We start from the raw sequence: 18,237 nt of genomic DNA, 5'->3' as shown, positions 1-18,237 counted from the left end.
TTTGATTATTTTAAAATCAAGGCACATGTAACGGGTATGTAACATACCTTTTATACCGGTTTCGATATAATCTGCGAAAAAAAAAAAAGAAAAAAAAAAAGAAAACGAAATCTCGCGTATTGTATGTCGATAAAAGTACCTATAGATTCGTCGTGAATTGAAAATGCAGTCATCGGTCACATCCGGAAACTAGTGACGATCTAATCCCTGATAATTTATTATTCCCGATACGTTTCGCGTGCCAGTGCGGAGAGTTAATTTCAAGTTTCGTTCTGTCTATGTGATACTTCCTGCGGAGCCAGATGGACGAGCACCTGCATAGAAACGAGTAGTCAACCGAGATACAACCTGTTCGAGTACGCCATAACTTCTGGACGATTCTTTCCACGGTTATTGGTCCCATTCCTCTACCTGCGCTTTAACAGTGCGTAAGAGCCGGCTGAAATGACACGCGGGAGCACACACATGTGAATGCGCGATTCTCTCTCGTCTCTTTATGCGCCTGAAAAATGCAAACGCATCGCGTCTCAAAATTTCGCCGAGGAAAGGTAAAGATGATGCGCTCACCTATAATTTCTTTAATAAGATAGGATATCGTCTTGGGGATCTAACGCGATGCGAGAAGAAATAAACGACCATTTCCTTCCGCCGATATGGTGTCAGCCGTTCTTTTAAGGGAAATCGATAAATCGCCTGGATCACGCTACAGTTGGGGCGCATAATCTGACTGCCGAAGAAGCTCGAAGGAGGATAATGCGAATTCACATATCCCGCATGCATCGTGTCTTCGCGAGAGAGCGGCGAGATGGAGATGGAAGGAGCGTGCGCGAGAGTTAAACGGAGTCTTGGTCAGGGCCGTTGGCAGCTCGGGGTCAACGGCCAGGCGGCGCCTGCCTTGCGAGATTCTCCATCGGTCGAACGCGAGATAGTGGGGCAGGTCGTGCTTGCAACGATGTTGCAGAAAAGGAGAAGAAGGAAGATAAGGGGCGGAATGAAAAGTGCATTCAGATTTTGCGCGAAAAAAAAAAGAAAAGAAATCATTCTTGCGCGTCCTAGAAGTTTCAGCGACCCCGCGTGAAGGAATATACATCGGCGGGAATAAGCGCGTGATTGGTGAGTAAAGTTTAATCACGCGCGACGGCCACGTAAATCCTCGAATTAATCTCGCATGTGCCTGAAATTAATCGCGTGTAGATGTATTCTCGGACGTAGCTGCGCAAATCATTAATGATGCACGTCTCGGAACATCTGCATCCTCTTGCGAGGATTTCTGAATTATTGTCCCATTTGTCCCATATCTTTCCAGACACTTTACACGTTGCATTATTCCGTTCCCCATAATACTATTTTATTATATTTAAAAGATAAAATTAATACAAAATGGCAAGCAATAATATCGATCCCCTGCTGCCTAATTGCTGTTAATAATTGGCCTTACTCGTACAAAATAATGTTTCCTGTAACGAGGTCAATATTATAAAAAGCTTCGTTAAACAAATGATTTATGTGACATGTTAAAATGCAAAATAATACGCGATCCCATTATTAAGACACGAAAAATGCGAAAAATATTAATCGCGTTCATTAAAGGCATCTCGCGCTTGAGTTTTTACTTTAGCACGAATGTTGCATACGGTAAGGCAAAAAGCGATCTCTCGGTCGGTGAAGATCGGAATCACGTCGACGACGAGGACGACGATGATGAAGAGAAGCGAGCCGGTCACGGCGCAGTGACTTTGCACCTGAGAAATGAAGTACTCCGTCCGGAGACCCTCCCTTTCCTCGTTTAAATTGTCTATTGTCGCGATCTCGCGTACGCTAATGGGATTTTGATATCGGGTTCTCTGCGCTTGAAGAAGAGCAATTCCAAGAAATCAGGATACCGTGCCAATGATCGTGCCGAGGTGCATCACACGAAGGTCGTTCGGCGCAACTTGATGGAATTGGATTGCATGGAATTATTCGGAGCAGTCGGCCAATAAAACCGACGAATGTATACGCAAATGGAGTTTTCTGTGAACGTTATACGAGACTGTCGGGCAAACGTAATAACCGCAGTAAATTGAGGTGTACTAATAAGCGTACACGGTAGTGAGAAGGCACCGGTGATGAAAAGAGCTGTATGGTAAAAAATGCGAAAGATGGTTGGGCTATAAATATCATGAAGGAAGCTGGATATATCACAAGAGGAAGCTACAGTCGATGAAGTAAAGTAATAAAAACGCGAAAGATTCATATATAATACCCTATGATAATAAAGATATTATTATCAGTATTGATTGATTAACAGACATATTGATAGACAGAAATAAATAGGTGAATAATATAATTGGAGATTTATTTAAAAATTGCTCGTTTTTAATTTCGGATATTCCGTGAATAGTCGAGCATCGCTGAATTTTACGGTTGGCAGAGTCACTACTAGAGTTTAAATTATATAAGAGAAGAACAGTGTGTTGCGAGGAGATATTCATTAGTAGAGTACGAGTAATTATTAACGTAATAATAATTTCAAATCAGTAATTTACTCAGTATTTGGCGATAAAGTGGTAGTAAAACGTGAGAAGAAACTGTAGTATACAATCCAAATTGTGAGGCGTAATGGGAATCATCGGAAAATGTGTCTAGGAGCAATTTTCATCTCCTCGTTGAGAATTAATCAAGATCGTGTAGCCTACAATACGGCACGTATTACACGTACGTAATTAAAACGTATTTCATAAGTAATTAAAACACATTTCACAAGTAGTTGCAACTATTCATAAAGCCGCCTAATAATGGACTTTTATAATTATACATACATCGCTTAAATTCATCGATCTTTATTGATGATAACATAAATTTTAGAATATATTCTAATTGAATTATCTCTTCCGCTTTGCATACCTTATAAATTATACTTCAATTAACTAATATACTGAAATAAAGATGAATGCAAACATTGTAAGGTCTTGTTAACTGCTATTAACTGAAGCTTAAGTAACTAGGCAATTTTACGGTTTCTTTCTTTGCACAGAGTGTGTATACAAACGTTGCAAAATTTTATCATATTCTCGTCACGTCGCCTGCACACGTAAAATAAACGTTGGTATAATTCATTCTTCGAATTCTTATTCTTTGAATGTAATATACGATATTCTGGGGGTGAACATTTTTATATAAAATTTCTTTAACAATGATAAAAGTCACAGCATATTGTGACAAATATCCTTGTGTCTTCGCATTTTTTTTTTCAGTAAACATATAGATTAATAAAACTAATTCTAAAAAAAATACTAACATACTCTGTGCTCAAAATTATATAAAAAAAATTTTTTTCATTAAAAAAAATATTAAACGGCTCTCTAAAAAATAGTGTGCTATTTCTCAAACGCAAATAATTTATAAATTTCATTTAAAAAATCCCCTTGCAGTGCGGAGGATATCAGAAGAGATGTTTACACTTCCCTGGCATTGAACTCTCTCTGAATAGAGTGGACTAACTTCGACGGAAGTAACACTGACGATGGAATTCTTACAATTGCTCAGCAAATAGTTGCATAGGAACTTTATAAATAGATTTAATTCATTATAATTATATATATATATATGTATATATATAAATTTTTATATAAGTTATATATAATGATTTGTTAAAAAAAAAAACATTTATTTTCATTGCAATATATATCGAGTTTTTTAAATTGATTTTTTTATCTGTACACTAAATATGTTTCTCTTTAATTTTGAATTCATGTTTTACCAAAAAAATGTAACATTATTTCACGAGTGCCTAATTACGCTGTTTCTTGACTCCGAGGGTCGATGGACTTGCGATACACGGACGAATGAACAGAGGTACCAGCATGAATATTCGGGACACGTAGGTCGAATATACACGAAATTGAATGCTTATCTCGAACGTGCACGTTTCTTATTTAAAGAAAAACCGTGGGTGCGTTGTTTTAAAACTTTTTATAAATTATAGGTAAAATTCAAACAGATATTAAATATCTGTTGGTAAATATCAATTGTCAACAGATAAAATTAAAGAAATTATAAAAAAGTTTAACATATCATTTTACAATCACGAAGTTAAAGATTCCCGACATTCATTTTCTCGCGTTCAACTAAGAATAATCTCTTCGACCTTGAAGGGCTATTCCATTCGCAGTATCGCGCTCTCTCTCTCTCTCTCTCTCTCTCTCTCTCTCTCTCTCTCTCTCTCTCTCTCTCTCTCTCTCTCTTTCACTTATTACGCGAGCACAAGGTTAATACACGAACGCGAGGCGAATCAACGAACGAGACCGAGAATCGAGCGGTGCGTATGCGTCACACGCCGCTTAAGAGAAATGAGTTTCGTTTTCGCGCCCTCAGCTGCAGTCTACGCGTACTTGTGTCTCGCATTTTAAAGAAATCGCACCTCTTTGTAGACTCACGATATGCAACAATAATCCTTTGAAGCGCTATGGATGCACACATCTGCATTTTGTACGTCTCTACTCTATGCGGGATACTAATGAAGGGATTAATAATACACATTCCCTCTTTAAAATATAATTATACAGTTGAAGAGACAACATGATGCATCGTTGAACGTTAAGGAGCATTTCAACATTACGTTACTTATCGATGTTTAGAGAATGGACCATACACCACGGCAAAGTACTAGAGTATTAATCATCTCATTATTAAGAGACGCGAGAGAGATCTTTCTCACTCGAGGGACGTATTTCTTGCGTGCGCTTTTGTAACATCAGCTGTTGTTCAACAGCTACGGCCCTGACTTTGAACCGAGCTCTCACCGTGGGAATGGCGGCCGCGAGAAGTGTCGGCGTGAAACTTATATTTTACACGATCAGACGCGATTCCCTCCCCGTACTCGTGAGTTTTATTTCCGATTTATTTGAACCACGTAATTCTCTCTACTCTTTCCAAATTATACAAGTATCATTTATTCCACCATATTTCAGCACTATGATTTAACATCCTCACTGCTACGAGATACGGTTATTCAGTAGCGAGATATTGGAGGCCGATCGACCGGATCGACAAACGTTCCACTACTAACAACAAGGCACCGCCGAGGAGGACCTTCGCCGTGAACCTTCGCACGTTTTCAAGGCGCGCTATCACTTCTCGATATCTCGATATCGGGGCCCGACTCCCGACTCGGGATCGTTGAACGATCCTTCATCCGCAGGCTTTTCTTTCACCCAACGAAACCCATTTGGTCATTGACACTTTTTATCACGTCGAGGTACCTCGCCGGCCGTGCCTTCCGTAACACTTTTCGCACCAGAATTAGCAGCACGAAAATTCCACGTACCTTGGCCGGCTTATCCACAGACACCGCGATCCCGGATCCCAAGTTCACCCCTTTCTCTAATCACTTGATTGTTCTAATCACTGGTACTGTTTTCTCAAACTGTTTGTCGGACCCGGAAAGTCTCTGTCTCTCGTTGGCAGAGATATCGACGACGTGTCGATAAGAGATCTCTCCGCCGAAGATACCGGGCCGATCACACGCGACTTAAACACTCGGATGTCCGGTTCGTCTTTGATATAAGAAAGAAAAAAAAAGACGCTCCTGTTGACTGGACTGTCGGCACGGCTCTGTCTTCGAGGCAGCGCATCCGCCTGACTTTATAAACCAAGCTGGCCGAGTGGTGGTCGCGACTGCTTGCCGCTTATAACTGGAGAACGATTGGAGAACGCCGGTTAAAGGCGTCAGCGGATTGGCCCGCGGATCTAGCGGTACCCTGGCTCGATCCTGGGGGATCGGCTGCCTCCGCGAAGTCGCGTTGTTTCAATGCGCCTCTCTTCCTACAGCCCGGCTAGTTACTCGCCGTAATTAGGGAACAGTGACATTTTACCGTTTTTCCCCTCTCTTTCTGTCTTCGTGTCGGTTCGCCTCAATCGCTCTTATCGGCCGACCTACGATATATGTGACCGATGATGATCGCGATGAAAGAAAAATCTGGCCTCGCTACGTGTCGGGCATACGGATTAGATATAATGACAAGCTGGAAATGTGACGTGTGTGTATATACGCGAGGAGGAATCAATTCCAAATCATAATATTTCCATAACTGTTCTTTCCACTCAATTCAATATTTCTTCAATATAGTAGAAAGAAGTGCACACGACCGAGAGACATAGGTTTCCTAAACTAACATACCGCTATTTTTCGACAAGTGACATTTTATCAGAGCTGCTTAACAAATTCACTTGTCAAAATTGAAAATATTATATTATTCAAAGTTTATAAATTTGTTTCATTCTTCTTCATGCTTTTATCTTCTTTATCATAATTTTTATATTTCTATTCTTTAATGAATATATATCTTTTAAAAAAGAATAATAAAATTGAAATACAATATTCTAAAAACTATGATATACTCTGATAGGAAGCATTCGCTACATAATATTAATAAATATTATATTGCTTTTAAACTTTCAACCAAGACTAGTTTAAAAATGAGATAATATTCGAGATATATTTAGAATATTTTTTCTCATGTATAAAGGAAGATGATTATGAGTTGAAAACAATATATATTTATAAGTAAATTTAGTATTTTGCATTAAATTAAAGGCTAAAGATCGTGTAATTGTAAAAAAATCTTCGCGTTGCAATTTAGACTATTAGACACGCGTGAGAAGCAATTTTCGATAGACTTGACAGATCGTGGAAGCCGCGCGCGACACGATACGGTATTTAGCGTACACACTTACGCTAATAATATTCATCATTTGTTAACGGGCGACGTTTATAACGCGTCGAATAGCCATTAGACCGTGCATTATTCTCGATCACGGCATGCACGAAGAGATCTGTCATGCGCGGTATATATGCGTGAAATAATCCACATTAGAATAAATCGGACGCTAAATAAACGTAAACATGAAACCTTGACAGTCAAGTGCCGGCGAACGTATAATTTCAGGCGAGCTATAAAGCGGCGCAGAGTTCACGGTAACATCGAGTGCCGCCGAGAGCAGATTTTTCCGCGGACGTCGCGAGAAAGGAAGAAACTCGTAACTTCGGCTGCATCTATGCAGCACCGTAAACGTAATGGCAGTCGCGGATCGTCAGCCGTCGATCTGCTGCGAGGCTGTTATCCATGAACTTGAGCGGAGCGAGGGAGTCGATGGGATTTTGCCGCGATGGAATGCCGACCGAAATAACTATCCTGCCCCTTCGAGTCTTGAAGAGAATCGTGATTCTCTAACCAATTTAAAATAAACTTTTTTTTTTTTTTTCAAAATACAAGCTATGATAGATCCTTCAGCGAGAGGTACATACACGACTTCGAGATGAGCAAACTTTAGATTTACTATATCGAAAGCTTTATATAAAATCATATGCAATTTGTATATTTTTATGCATAAAATTTCATATAAAACCATATATAAAATGTTTAAAGTGATATTATTAATATTAAAAATACATAATTTATTATGTATAAATTATATATAGTTTTACATAGAGCTTTTTTATTTTATAAAATTTAATATGTATGTGATAATTTTTTGATTTTTTTATACAGATACATATTTTATCAATGCCTCAGGTTATAGTTTTTTAAAAAAGGCGGGATGTTATATATATTCTTGGTAGATGCCATAACTTATTTTTGGAGGGTCGCGTTATGTCAAGATTCGGATGCATTCTTCGCGTTGCCTCCTCGCTTACGCCAAAGGGCCGATTAATAGCAGGACGATCTGAATTTACGAGCCATATATCTGGTTCACCAAAATGCATATTACCCACCCTTTAGATATACATCGTTAAGTATACCGATATTTATATCGTTACTCACACACAACCGCAAGAAATGCGTTATAAGCCGTATCGATGACAAATGATGGATTTTTATTCGAATAAAAGAACGCAAGATATTACAACCGTTCGAATGAGATTTGTTAAAAGCAGTCGGTTTCATGCTTGAAATAACTGTAAAGACTGGTACCAATCGAGAAAGCGCTCTCCGCTGATATGGTCGTAAAGTTATGCCATCTGTTATTGCGATTAAGATTAGACTCGAGGAAGTTTAATTGAAATTAAAGACTCGTCGCCGGTTTTTCGATGGCTGTGCAATTGGCGGACGCGAGAGTGCAGATTAAAATAAAGATACGACTTTAAGCTTCCGCAATGAAATCCAAAGAGGCGAAAATGTTTTCGTTGCGTTTTAACGAAAGTAACGGCGCATATTAAATAATTTTTATTATTAACGTTTATTGAACGAACGATTAAGTCATAACGCGCTCGGGAAAGCTCTCCAAGTTTATTATTATATTTATTATTATTATTTTATCTCTCTCATACAGTACTCATGTAGCTTACATTACAGAACGTTGCGTTATGAGGATGTTGTTAAAAGCAAGCTGCAGGGAGCAAAGAAACTCTGTGAACAATATTACAGACACGTTACCCCGTTGCCAGGGTTCTTTTTCCTAAGAAAATCTCGAGGAGCAAATTGAAGATCCTCGACTTTAATGCCAGTCGTTATACACACGCGAGCATCGTTACCGACTCGCACGGGAATTGTCAAAGGAAAACCGAGGGAAACCAACTTGAGTTCATCTACGTTTCTACGGGAGGTCGAGCATGTTCACTGGAATATCATTCTAATTGCCTAAGTAGGACAGAACGCTAACGCAAGATATATAGATTTGAAAGAAGATAATAATTACTCATAATGTTATATAAAGCAGAACAAATAAATACACAACTCACACTTTTATTCCTTAGAGATGCAATCTTGCGGTGCGAAAGCAATAATAAAGCGTCCTCCGTGAATTCATGGTCACTTATACGAAGAAAGATAAACACGCTAGTCCCGCAAAAAATGTGAATGGCACCTTTTGTGTAGGGAACAAATCGAAGGAACAGCGGGATGATAAAAACATTTAGTCAAGTTGTGATTTAGTAGAGGAATTTATCGGTTGAGCTTGGATGGCTACCGTCGTTGATTATTCAAAATCTATTCTTCGTAGATATTGGGCTCTTTGTTTCTTTCCTTTCTCTCTCTCTCTCTCTCTCTCTCTCTCTCTCTCTCTTCCTAAGCTTAAAAGAGATTCCTATCTTCTTTTATGCTATAATTCTTTTCTCTCTGACTTATTTATAGATATATCTTCTATAAAAGCAAACATGCCGTGCTGACTGTGTAATTATATTAGAAGTAAGGTAATAACAGTTGATCTCTTCTCTAATGAGTTTTCGTGACAATTCTCAACGCCAAGATCACATGTTCGATCACACGCTTGGGCAAATGTAATTATAATTATATATAAATTTGATGAGTTGACACGTTTCAATAGGGACTTAATTAAAAAGTTAACTAGCAAGAATAGCGAAATATAGTGAAAATTATGTATTATCCCATTTTGGAAACGCAAATTGTCGACACGACTAAAGAATCGCGCGATCTATGACGAGTTACACGCGGTATGGTTGATGCCCACGTTGGGCATCAACCATAAAGAGAACCGTATAGCACACGGACAACCGAAATCAGCGACGTTGGTTAATTTAAATGCCTAACTGTAGCGTTTTATGCTCGTTGATCTAAACCGCGTATTAATGTGCGGTGCCCATATGGTGCTATGTAAATGAACATTCTGCAGATCAAGCAATTTTATCTATCTAACTGTAGAGTTTTATAGTTTGCGCTTGTCCTAGCTCCCCGCTCTAAAATGCATGTAACCGTTCCTCGTGTTTCGGTGCGGCAGACAAACACAAAGAGAAAGAGAGAAGGGTTTTTATCCTTTTTTATTTAACCAACGAGAATATTGATTTTAGGTCATGCTACGAAACCATTTATTCGAGCCTTTTAATTGTGATAATAAAGAGGATCATATAACCAACTTAATTATAAATGTAAACGCGCTTTGGTTACGACGAGTATTTACGCAAAGGTATAGAAGATTCGTCTTCGGCTATAATTTTCACGTGGTGCATCATAAAACTTTCATGTGGTTTTAGCGCCTCGTACGGTCAAACAATGCTAAAAAAAGAGCAATAGAATCGCAGTGGAGCTACTAAATGCAATAAACTACCACTACCATTTTCGCGAGCTTACGCCATCAATATTGCAACGGTACAAGGAAGGTGTATAATAGTTGGTAACGATATAATGAATGCCTAGTTTGTCGTACGCGCGTTTGACTTTAATGGGCAAAAAACGAAAACCGTTAAGTTCAAATTATACTTCTGCAAAGTTTTGCATCTCTCTATTTATACAGAGATGTATATCAATAATATGCAGAAGTAAAATCACTTTGTTTTTATTTTAAAGGTTTGAGAAAAATTTCTATCTAAAAACATTTATATTCTAGAAGATATTATATTTTAATATAAATTATATTGTAAAATGTTTTACTAATATTTTGTCTCAAATTATTTTTCTCTCAAGATAAAAATTCAAGTTATCACAATAAAAATAATAGTAAAAAAAAGGTAGACGTAGAAATAAAAGATTTATAAATCTAAAATGTAGACTAACGTAATTTTATCGAATAAAATAATATAAATCACTATCATTTATAAATTATGTATACAATATAGAATTTATCAAAGAAAGTTACAGAAAAGTTTTAAATTTAAGCTCTCACAAGTCGATTTTAAAACAACAAATGCATTATCCAATTTGATTTCAATATCAGTACTGCTAACAAGAAATGTTTTAATTACTCTCCTTCCATTTATATAATCAAGATCCGTAAACAGCTGTTTACGGGAACCCTAGGAAAAGAGTGTCAATCGTTATTCTCTGAGAAAAGAATGCAGAGAGTTTTCCTTGGTGAAGGGAATTACTGTAGGGAATTTTGCTCTCTCGTGTAGGAAAACTCTGAATAATTTTCTTCCCTGACACTTGATAAAACATGCAAGATTCCTCAGCCGTCGTAATAAACTACATTAATAGCTTATTGTGTAAATGCATCCTTACACCGCATCGGGATAGAAGCAGACGCGTTTATCCGCACGCGATCATTATCCCGCGCGAAAGTGTTACGCGCATTTACTTCGGCGAAAGGGATCAGGCGGCCGTGTTACGTCTTTCTCAGGCCGCCCCCCGTCGTATCCCGCCGATCGTGCCAAGTTATTCCGATGATCGGCAGGTCTAAGCGTCTAACTGTGGCGTTTGCTGCTTTACGGGCTTGTTGCACACGGCCGTGTGTGTATACATGTGTGGGCGTAGAAAACACGCCTGCTGGCCAGGTCAGGAAACAACATCAGCAGCGTGTGTGGCGGCGGCGTTATTGCGGGGTTAACTGCGCTGCCCTTGGAGATTTTACGAGCGTCCTTTGTGAATTATGCGATCGCGTATTAGATGGCGAATTAAAAGAGAGAGAGAGAGAGATCAGCTCGAAAAATGAGAGATTACCGCAAGAAATAGGTCGTATCTCCTCTGCTCGCGCATCCGGCTTAAAACAAAACGCTCGTTTACGCGTTGTTAGCTTCAGATATTATAAGCAACCCCCTCTTCTCGACGCTGCCGACGAGTCGTTAGGGCAAAAACTGTAATACTCGCGCGAGGCGTCACCTTGAACGGACGCAGCGTAGCTGGCGAGTGCAACAGCCGATCCCGCCACGCTCGTTAGGATCGGACATTACTGCCATTGTTGTTGAACTCCGGGTTCACATTTGATTCGCTCGATCGTTCGCCGCGAGACGTGCGAGAAGCGACGCCAGAGTCGAGGAAGCGAGTGCCAGAAGAAAAGGCGAGAGACCCTTCAGTCACGGTTCTATGATCCGCGAGACGCTTTAATCCTCGAATCCTCACGCATTCAGGAATGTTTCAGCGAGTCGAGTATGCGTATGGATCCCGCGTTATTATATTCATAATGTCTATTTATTTATCCGCTTCTCAACATGGCCCATTCATTTCATATTCTTCTCTCTCGTATGGCGCGATACTTGTGTAATTTAACGATTGAAACCGATGTAAAATTAATGAAGTTGGAAAGATCGATTGGAAAAAATCGCGCTGAATAATGTGAGAATTAAACGATCTAAAATAATAATGCTGTAATCGAGTTGTCAGACGTGTAATTAGCAAGATTCGTTACGAGCTTCTTGACGTTCATATTTAGCATTTATCATCAATAGAAGATCAAACTAATTGAATTTATTACAGTTTGCTGAGAAAAAAGCCATCCAATTTAACGAGAACGCTTCTTACTTGATTAAGTATCCGTCGAACACACTTTCCTTCGCGTTCCTTCTCTACGCTTTCCTGAACATTTCAAATAGAATAAATGAATGTATGTTCTAATCATTAGGAGTTATAGCTGATTAACAGCAATGTATCGCGATGCAATAAACTTGCCCTGCCCTGGAATGGCATCTAATTAATACGATTTATCGCGCATCGAATCCGTGTTTGAAATTACTAGGGAACATCGCTGGAAAATCATACATCGTTGTCAACAACGCTGTTATTGTTGCCAGAAGCTTGCGAGAGCACAAGCATGAAAACACAATGGGCAATTGAATTTATAACGCGCTCACGTCGCGTTTTGATTTGTTGCGTCTACGCAGGAAAGGTTCCTTAATTTGTATAACATCTGCATAAAATGCGTTGCGTACAGGATATTTTTTCCTTCTCGTAAAGCTATATTGCTGCAAATCGTGGAATGAAGTGAGGAGAAGTCAGAGTGAAGCCAAGATTCAAATTTAAAAAAAAAAAAAAAAATCTCTGATAATTGATATCGACTTTACAGGAATTTTTGTTTAAAATTCTTGGTAAATAATATATTTTAATATTTTTTTGGTGCAATTTTCTGGAATAAATTTTTTTATTGCGTTTTCTAATGCTTCTTTTTATTCACACAGTCATATATAGAGAAGAAAGTTACATAAAGCGCTAGATTTACAAATAAGTACATTAAAGAAAGTAAAGTTTTCATTAAGATACAAATTTTTAACTGTTATAATATTTTCATTTTTCATCACTAAAAATTGATGTGAGAAATATGTACTGCATATTCAATATTTTGCTAACACGTTGAATATATAAATAGATATATGTACATATATAATTTACATCATAAGAGTAAAATTATCGAAGAGAAAATTAAAAAAAAAAAAAAAAAATCCCCTGATAATTCCAGGCTTTAGTTTCTTTTTTTCCAAGGAGTATATACACCCTGGAAACGTAAGAAACCCCGGAAGCGTGTTGCAACAGCAGATACTTTGAGTGGAAATAATAGACTATGCGCTATCGCAGCTTGATAACAATCGATTCGCCGTTAAGTTTAATCTCAACTTGCCGTAAATTCTCACGCTCGCGCGTCTCTCTAGCGATACACGGCCGAGAAGGACGTTTCGAACGTTGGTTGCCGCTTTCTTCCGCGAGCGAGGAGGCCGCGAATAATCGGAAGTAGCGCGACCACGGCGCCGCTTCCTATCTCACCGTGGCGAGGATACTTTTTTGTCGTCCGGTCAAGACTATTCGTTCCGCGCCGCAAATCGCGCCATGCCTGTCATTTCAGGCCCCCGGAAACGGAATACTTGTCCTTCCGTACAAATGGCACGAACGACGAAGCGCGAGCTGATCGTTGCTCTCTTCTTCCCCTCCCCCTCCCCCTTCTTTCTTTTGCGCTTATAAAATTGGGATGAGATCGCCGAAAATTGATGGGCGAGCGTAGCCTGCCTGTCAATTTTCGGGACACAATTAGATTCGCTCCGATGATGTGTCCTGATACCGTTACAAAATAGGGAACACCACACGAAATCGTAGGCACGAAAGAGGTCTCCTACAACGGGAATTTCCTGGCAGGAAATGTGAGATATACCAGAAAGGCGGGAATAATCTCTGAAAGAGTCCCACGGGTTCGCTCGTGTTTAACTTGTGATTACAACGTTACATTCCGTTTTACTGCGCGCCAAATCTCCATAATGTTAACTCATCGCATTTTTTTTTTAATTTTGAGATAATTAATGCTCTTGTTTGAAAAGTTCTAAATTTCCAATACGTTTTAATTATAAATAAAGTTCTGACAATTAAATGTAAAAAAATAGAGATCCAAAGATATAGGGTATCTACTTTACGTTTTCATTGAAAAAATTAATTATTTTATTTTAATTATAAACGATTCTTTCCGATGTAACTTTCAAAGTGTCATTTAAAAACTTGAGAAAAGTAAAAATTTCTAAAAAAAAAAAAAATTTCCGCGCAAACTTGACAAATTTTCAATCGAGAAAAAAATAGGTGAAATTTTTTCGCTTTTTATTTCATCGATTCGAGGGTTGAAAATAATTGTTAGATCTCTTGAGACAAGCTCCATTGATCGAATGTCAATGATCTAATGTCAGAGATAGATGGAAAGTGACTAAACAGGTTTTGCAATCGCGCCAGACAGACAGTATGTCGTTATCGAAAATCAGCTTCTGTAATATAGACAAACAGATAGACTAGAGAAAGTAAAACGTAAATATAAAAAATTAAAGTAAACTCGTATCAGGTTTGGATTTCATTATATGATGAAAATAAAACAAGAATAAAGAAACATTTTGAAATCATCCCTTGCAATAAGAAAATTAATATATTCTGACCCCTGCGTTTAAATTCTTTTTCTTTATATTCAACTGTCAATGTTAAGTTTTTTCTGATTTTCATAAAAAAAATATTCAGTAATAAAGAATGAAATATTTTCAAAATTAAAATTTGTCACTTTCTAAATATGTTTTGTTTTACTAGTACGAAAAGATTCGTAGAAATCCTGTGGAATTATGTTGGGGATAACTGACTATCATCGTTGATTTTAATAGCGGAAGAATTAAAAACGATATCCCGCTTCTTACAAACCTGCAACGTATTATACATGTAATATAGCGTAGCCTGTAAAGCGACTCCTCAATTCACTAAGGATGTAATTTTACGGTTGACTATCATCGCCTTTTGTAGCGGAAGGATTATAAAAGCGATATTCGAGTACGATATGGTAGCACACCTGACCTTACCTGCGCATCAATTCTACATTAAATTTCTTCCCTCCCATGAAATCAGCTCTACACAATTTATAGAGTTTTCATCGTCTCATGGAAGCAATTGAGAGCGTGGAATTTTTTTGCTCGTTTAAATTAAAAAGGAAGTGGCGAAATTCGAGGATAAGATCAATCGCGTTGGGTTTTATAATTATTCGATGGCGTATATCACAGGGAGGGGGGGGGGGGGAGGAGGAGGCGCTGAGATATAAAATTGAAAATGGCGGTTTAATAAAAAAAAACCGGGAGGTTAAATTTCGATGGGGCATATCCCGTCCACGCAACTCACTGTCAGTGACAGAGATCTACAGTTATCTCATCTTCTCCTCCGGCCGTTTCGCGCGGCCGTTGTACTATGTATTATCGCGCGTCATCTCGAAAAGAAGCGCTAACAATCACTCGCGAGAGCGACCACGCCACGGGTGAGATTCCACCGAGTGCCATACGCTTTATCAAGATTCCAGCACGTTTCCACAAGCAGCGGGATTACCTTTCAGCGAATCGCCTTAAGGAGCCACGGTGTCGGCGGTTCGCAATATTATGTGTAGATGATATATCGCATGGGGATGAATATATAAAATAAATTTATATACGCTGTCCCGTTGCGTTAGCGCCTTGCTAGAGTAATATGCGATTTTTGACGTTTGTAAATTTCTAAATAACAACGGGCCAATTATATCGTCGGTTGCGCATAAATTCGCCATCGCGAACCCACGCGTTTCGCACGAAATATATATAAGTATATAATATATGTACAAATATCACGCGAGATTACTTCCTTATCGCAGTAACGTTTCCCGAAAAGCAATCGCTAGATTTGCTTTTCCCTTGATAGATTTGTCTCTCTACTAATATCGCGAAAATCGCAAAGTTATTCCCAGGGAGAAACGGTTAAAGCGTGCCTCTATGTTTGATTTACACGTATGAGATAAAGCCCGTGCATTTCTCTGTAATTTTCCCTTTTTTATATCTAGAATGGAACAATCTGGACGAGTTAATTAATGGGTCGTTAATCATTATCTTTACGCCACGTCATCTGTGCTCCCCATCCAACATGCATTCACGCTTTCTAATCGAAAGGGGAATATAGGCCAGGAAGATCGCACGTCCGCCGAAATCATTAAAAGGCCGATTACTTGTGTGTTGGTTTTTAAGGCGATTAATTCGAGGAAACATCACGATAAATCGTACAAATTATTATTGCAACGGTAACGGTTGGATAAAAACGCGCTGTCTCGACGACGATCGTTTACATTAACGAAAGCGTCCGGTGCGCGAGTCTAACGTTAATTCCTCGCGATCGAACTGCGCTTAATCGCCTTTGAACTTCTTCGGGTCCTTGACCATACTCAACGGTACATTACAAGGTCACACGATATGAATTTGTTCGTCCATCCATCCGCAGCTGGTTAACCGGTCGGCAGACACGCGTGTGTATCTTTCGGTAAATTACCGTCGTGATTTGTAGCAGCTGAGATTACAACACTCATCGGGCAATACATCGCATGCTCTTGCATGAATCTTGATATAAATATACGTGAAATCGTAAAATATATAGATCCTTTAGCCTTATTTATGAGCGAAAGCTTATAGTATGCATCTGCTCTTTATGTGCAGCATAACGTTATTAAATCTGTTTAAATCAAATTATATTGAGAATGTTTTTCTATAATATATTTGCTTTGCTCAATAGCGTATAATTTATATACTTTTCTTTTATTTTTATTTTTATTTTTAACTTGTGTAAAAAAGAAGAATGATAGTATCAACTGTAATGCAATCTGAGCATCGCTGTCTTTAATAAATATCAATTAATTTTTTACATTAAATATTTTTATATTTAACCCTCAAACTGAACACGTGGGTCTTTCGTGTCCGTGTCATTTTTAATCCATTGTTTTAAAAAAATATTAATAAAATTTCGAGGTTGGAAACTTATACAAAAAAAGTTTGTGTCTAAAGGAACTTATAACTGAAAGGACAATTTAAAGTTTCCAAATCTTGATTTAACAAATAACAAAAATATAGTATTTAAAAATATTTTTTTTTTTTACCTCTACTACATAAACTTTTAGTTTAAACTTAAAAAAAGATGTGTAAATTTTTTTAATTAATTTTAGAATACAAAAATTAACTCGGACTCCAGTTACCCACGCGTTCAGGATTACGGTGTCAAAAAAAACGTGTTCAGTTTGAGGATTAATATCAGTTAGGAACTTTTCTCCAGAGCTTGAAAACAAAAATGATTTGTGTCTTTGATGGCCTTCTCCCTTCACCCTTTAGAAAATATAATACGAAATATATAAAATAATAATACTTCTGACAAGACATATGTAACTAATTACGTATACATGTATCATTACACAAGCACTTCCATTGGATTGTCGGCTCTCTTTTCGCGACGAAAAATAGGTCTCTTGGAAAGAATCTCGACGCCTACCTGCCCAAGTCTCGCGGATGCTGCTTAGGAGCACGCGAGAGAGGCCGCTACACCTACATCCTACCGTGGCAGGTACCAGATGACTCTATAACACGCGAAGATAATGTAGGCAATTTAATAGCGCTTACGTATCTCTTCTCGCGTGCCGCTCGCGACGGACGCGTGTTCTGATCGCTCTATCGGTGGATCGGTACCGATTCCGCGGTAGCTTTTTGCAACCGGAAAATACGCGATCTCCTGTTTGCGGATGAGCCGCTCAAAGGTCGGTGTTGCTCCGTCGAAGCGTTTCTGATTTAAGCACGGCTGATTTCCCCTCGAGGGAAGGTTGCGATTTAATAGCCGCGCCTTCCTCTTTCATCTTTCTCACTTTCTTCAAGCGATTCTTACAGGACGACTGACGCCGGAAAACGCCGATCGAGGTATGCAACAGCTACGACGCCCCAGGCATGTGGATGTACGTAGTACACCTGGTATGGGGAAGCTCTCTGTTGGTTCATTAAAGAAACGATTACCCTTGCTTTTTCTATCAGCCGGTTGCATAATTTATGAGAGTTACATAGAAAGATGCGCTCCTTTTTCCCGCGATAAATCTAGGAGGATCTCATTTCACGATCAGCCGTAACATGGCGCGGCTCGAATAAAATCCCAGGAAAACGCGCGCTTCCCTTTTCTTTTCTTTTCTTTTTTTTTTTTTTTTTTTTATTCCTACCGTATGCACCGCTATTTCTGCAACGTGCTTACAGCGGATGACATCCCGCGCTGTGGTATGCGACGTGAGCATGTAAACAATTCGAGCTTACAATGTCACGTATCCGCCACG

General features: G+C 38.6%; 1 protein-coding gene across 3 annotated transcripts in view; it reads right to left on the bottom strand.

Annotated features, from left to right (window-relative positions):
* Tyn (trynity) overlaps positions 1–18,237 on the bottom strand; it is a 99,430-nt gene that overhangs the window by 35,636 nt on the left and 45,557 nt on the right. The window contains exon 1 of one of the 3 annotated variants that reach the window (XM_072908019.1): positions 5,309–5,737. The exons of 1 other annotated variant lie outside the window; for it this stretch is intronic. The gene's annotated coding sequence lies outside the window, so the exon portion shown is untranslated. Of the gene's footprint in view, positions 1–5,308; positions 5,738–18,237 lie in introns of those variants that run through there. One more of the 3 variants, XM_072908021.1, reaches the window with a different exon arrangement.

Source organism: Anoplolepis gracilipes, chromosome 16 (assembly GCF_047496725.1).
Source record: "Anoplolepis gracilipes chromosome 16, ASM4749672v1, whole genome shotgun sequence".
Taxonomy (NCBI): Eukaryota; Metazoa; Arthropoda; class Insecta; order Hymenoptera; family Formicidae; genus Anoplolepis; species Anoplolepis gracilipes.
This window is presented reverse-complemented; position numbering and strand designations above follow the sequence as displayed.